Raw genomic sequence first — 4,955 nt, forward strand, 5'->3', positions numbered from 1 at the left:
GACCTGGGGGAAGCCAGTTCATCCAGTGGAACCTCCGTGTCTCACCTGTAACATGCAAAGGATGCGAGTCCACACTGTGAAGTTACTATGAGAACCAAATGAAATCATGCTTACAAAGGGCTGGGCAGGAGGTCACCCAGTGAGTCAGAGGCAATGTTTAAAAATTTCTTTGTTTGGCTGTGTCTGTGCTAATTGTGGCACATGGGACCCTTTTAGTTGAGGCATGTGAGCTCTTAGTTGAGGCATGTGGGATCTAGTTCCCTGGCTAGGAATCGAACCCAGGCCCCCTGCATTGGTAGCGCAGAGTCGTAGCCACTGGACCACCAGGGAAGTCCCCAGAGGCAATCTTTAAGAAGTACATCGTTTATGAAGCTGTTGCTGACCATCTGTCCCTCGAGCATCAGGGCCCCACTGTTCTGTGAGCATCAGTGCACCTTTCCTGGACAGCTCTTGGGGCCCCTAGAATGCTTTCCTCTGCACCTCCATCCATGCCCTGTGAGCTCCAAGAGGGTCTATCTGTGTCCTCAGCATCCAGCGCACGGCAGACAATCGGTGAATACGGAATGAATGAATGAATGAATGAACAAGTGTTCAAACCAGTGGACCAGTCTGCCTGCCCCTCCACCTGAATAAAGCTTGAACTACTTCAGTCCCCGCCTGGACTACTAAACAGGGCACGGGGTGACCTCTTGAGGAAGCCCAGGCCCAAGGTCATGGCGGGGGGAGGGGTACTAAGGGCAGTACCGGGGCTGGGAGGAGGTGGCAGGCCCCAGCTCATTGGAAATGCAGAGAGAATCCCAGCGCGGCCGCCTTCTCTGGCAGGGAGCGCGCGGGAAAAGACAAGAAAAATGAAGCCGCCACAATCTCATTTTCTGAGGCCTGCAAGTCAGCCAGGAAATAGCTATTATTCCATCGCACTGTCGGTATTAAGTTATTTCCTTCACTAAATACGGGAATGTTCATGAATATCTATTGAGTCCCAGGTACAGACACCTCCTGGCTCTGTGGCTCCGTCACTCTGCCTTTACATTCCTCCAACAACACCCCTCAATCTTGCTCTGAAGTGAAAGACAATAGTATTTTAAATTGGTTAATAAATCTCGGAATTGATGCTCCTCGAAGGCCCGGGAACTTCGTCTCTATTACTTGAATAAAAGGGATCACATTTTAACCACTGCTGGGCTAGGAACTCAGGAGAGGGACCTGAACCAGCCTGTCCTTCGTGCTGGGGAGGGGAGGGTCGGAGGCTTCAGGACCCTGGGTCCGATGGAACCCTTTGGACAGCCAGGAAATTCTCATTTTTCTGGTTGATTCAGGCCAGCGGGACATCTTGGACCACTTTGGTTTTGATGGCTTTGTGTTCGGCCAGTTCCCCTGGATTCAAATAAAAGAGATTTGGAAGCAGAGCTCCAGGGAGAAGATGGGTATCTGACATCCTTAAAAAGGATGGGGACTTCCCTGGCTGTCCAGTGGTTAAGACTCTGAGTTTCCAATACAGGGGCTGTGGGTTCAATCCCTGGTCAGGGAACTAACATCTAGCATGCTGCACGGTGTGGCCAAATTTAAAAAAGTAATTAAAAATAAAAACCACCTGTATGCAGATAAGGAAGGTGGGGGAGGAAAGCATAAATAATACTGTCTGGAACACCATTCCAGGTGTTGATTCTTTTATCACCTTCCTCATGGGCACAGGTGACCTTGAACATCCTTGTTGGGGTGGAGAAAGCTTTGAAAAGCCCAGATGCGGGAGAATGAGAAGTAGGACTAAAATGTCTCCTGTTTTTTCAGTGTCTTGCCATCTGCTTCACACGTTTTCCCAAGCCATCCTCGCAGCCACCCTAGGAAATGCAAAGTCCAGACGTTGTCAACGGGCCAGAAAACCCACAGGTCAGAATCATCTCTATGTACTCAGCACCCAACACCCGGCCTGGCCCCAGAGCTGTTGCTGTTGGGTACTAGCTCAGTCATGTCCAGTTCTTTGTGACCCCATGGCTTGCAGCCCACCAGGCTCGTCCATCTGTGGAATTTTCCAGGCAGGAATACTGGAGTGGATTGTCATTTCCTTCTCCAGGGGATCTTTCCAACCCAGGGATCGAACCCGTGTCTTCTTCATTGGCAGCCAGGTTCTTAACCCCTGAGCCCCCAGCCCCAGCGTATCAGCTTCAAAAATAGTGGGGAAATGGGCTATTGTACAACATCCCCAATTTACAGATGTGCCAAGTGAGGCTTGGGGCAGGCAAAGGCTTGCTCAGCAACTCATCAATGACTCAGCTAAGACAGTCTGTGCACCCACTATGTCCAGGCCCTGAGCTGGGTACTACAGATACAGGTGTGAACAAAAAAAGGCGCTTGATGGGGCTCGTCATCTCGGAGTGAGGTGGGGGGCGGGGGGGCAGCAGGGCAGAGAGCACTTGAGTGACTAAAGAGAGAACCGGGACAACTTCAGGTGTACAGTAAATCCACTACGTACGGCAAGTTCCATTCCGAGTGAGTTAGTAAGTCCAATCGGTTCATACATCCAGCAAAGTTAGCCTGGATACCCAACTAACACAATTGGTTATGAGTAATGTACTGTAATAGGTTTCTACTACTTTTCACACAATCAATACATCAGTGAAAGTGAAAGTTGCTCAGTCGTGTCCAACTCTTTGCAACCCCATAGATATACAGTCCATGGAATTCTCCAGGCCAGACTACTGGAGTGGGTAGCCTTTCTCTTCTCCACAGGATCTTCCCAACCCAGGGATCGAACCCAGGTCTCCCACATTGCAGGTGGATTCTTTACCAGCTGATCCTCAATGGAAGCCTAAGAATACTGGAGTGGGTAGCCTATCCTTTCTCCAGCGGATCTTCCCAACCCAGGAATCGAACCAGGGTCTCCTGCATTTCAGGTGGATTCCTTACCAGCTGAGCCACAGGGGAAGTCTAAGAATACTGGAGTGGGTAGCCTATCCCTTCTCCAGCAGATCTTCCCGACCCAGGAATCGAACCAGGGTCTCCTGCACTGCAGGTGGATTCTTTACCAACTGAGCTATCAGAACAAACACAAAAAGAAAACATTTTTAATCTTACAGGACAGTCCCAGGTTCGTTTCTGAAAACTGGGTCCCAACTACAGGACTCAGGATATCCTGGTCTCTTCAAGATTCATCAAAGCACACATCCCATGGCTGTCACTGGCGGAGCAGGTGGAGAGTGACCCCAGCTAACCAAGGGACCTCTCGTCACGGGTGGGTCGGAGAAGCCGAGCTCCGAGGCACTTTCAGAAAATCTCACAGTCTGGCAAGGGCCTCGTCCAGAGTGCTGAACTCCATCTGGGGAATAAAGCCAGACACATCACTCTTTTGGACAAGCAATTTTTTTTTTTTGCATAATTGACAATTCTTGGCATATTCTCCCCTTCTCTGCTCACAGCCTTCTTTTCATGTCACTCATGCACGTACCAGACACTCCGAGGTGACTTCCCTTGAAAGGAGAACGCCAGAGAGACCTCTGTCTCCCTACCCTTAAATATTCCACTTGTTATAAATTCCCCGAGGAGTCTTCTCAGCTCCAAATATCAGGGGAACGGAAAGGGGGGAGGAAAGGGGGGGGGAAACACATTCTCAGAACAGTTCTTTGTACTTGAGATTCTTTGGTTTGTATTAAAATATTCTCATCTCCCCATAATTTATGAACACTCCTGGCACTAAGAGGCTTCGCTTTGTCCCTGATCCTCCGTTCTAGAAATAAAACGAAGAATGTCAGTGCGGACATCTCCCGGAGGGAGGGGGCGACTGGCCAGACACTTCCAGAGCATCTGATTTGAGTGGTCGGGGAAAGGCAGACTCATTTCCTGACCCCTTTTATCAGGGAGGAGACTCAGCAGTAGGCACTTCCCTGTCCGTGATCTCATTTGATTTTCCCAACAGTCCTACCATGTTACTATTATAATTATTATGACACCACTCTCTCAAAGCAAACAGTGAGACTCTAAGGGCTAAAGTGTCCTCTCAAGAGCCGGAGCCGGCAAAACATGGGCCTTGGATTTAAATCCAGATGCAGCTGATGTCCCAGTGCTCCTACCAATTGACGACTCCTTCTGGAGGAGGAGTAATCAAGGCAGGCTGCCTGGAAGAGGCAGGATTTAAACTGAGTCTCAGAGCTGCTGGTGTCCCAGCTTGCTATGTTTTCTGGTGGCAGAGATGCAGCTGTCCTCAGTCATTCAGTCTCTATAACACCCTGAAGGAGGCAGGATCTGTAATTTATTCAGCATCATTTTTGAAAATACATGGATTTGATATTTTCTCCCTCATACGAAAACCTCTGCTTCTCCTACCCCTGTGACAGCTGAGCAAAATTTAACATCCTGATCATGACATTCAAGGTTCTTAATAATTTGTCCTAACATACCTTTTTAGCTTTCTGCCTCATTACCATCACACACATACACACACACACACACACACAGAGATATGCCCTTAAAGATACACATGCTAGTCAAATAACACTTTATCCTCAAACAGGAGGATACAGACTTCCTCCTCTATATTGCTCGTGGGATTCCCACTTCTTGCAATGCCTTTCTCTGCCTAGTGAACTCCTATGCATCCCTCAGAGTCCAAGTCAAATGCCCCATCAGCAAGGAAGCTTTTGCTTCATCCCTTCATATACAGTTCTTTGTACATGTATCTGGTAAGAACCAGCCCAGAACTAACTGGCCCATAGTGAGACATCTGTACCCCTTACAATGAATGTTGCAGATAGGAGCTCAGGTCTTATATTTCTCTGAATCCCCACAGCTTTAGCCCAGGGCCTGGCCTTTTGTCTAGGGGGTCAATAACCACAGATGCTGATGGATGAATAAATGAATGAGTGAGTGAATGGATGAATGTATTGCAGACTTTCAGGAGTTGCCTGTTGGATGAACCTAAGCCTCTGCTTCACACACACACACAAGAAAGTCTGCCTCACGAC

General features: G+C 48.7%; 1 non-coding gene across 1 annotated transcript; it reads right to left on the minus strand.

Moving 5' to 3' along the window:
• Positions 1–257: 257 nt before the first annotated feature.
• TRNAG-ACC (transfer RNA glycine (anticodon ACC)) lies at positions 258–330 on the minus strand. The gene has a single exon. It is a non-coding gene; the product is annotated as a tRNA-Gly (tRNA).
• Between the last annotated feature and the right edge of the window lie 4,625 nt (positions 331–4,955).

The sequence above is a fragment of the Bos mutus genome, chromosome 17 (genome assembly GCF_027580195.1).
Source record: "Bos mutus isolate GX-2022 chromosome 17, NWIPB_WYAK_1.1, whole genome shotgun sequence".
NCBI lineage: Eukaryota > Metazoa > Chordata > Mammalia > Artiodactyla > Bovidae > Bos > Bos mutus.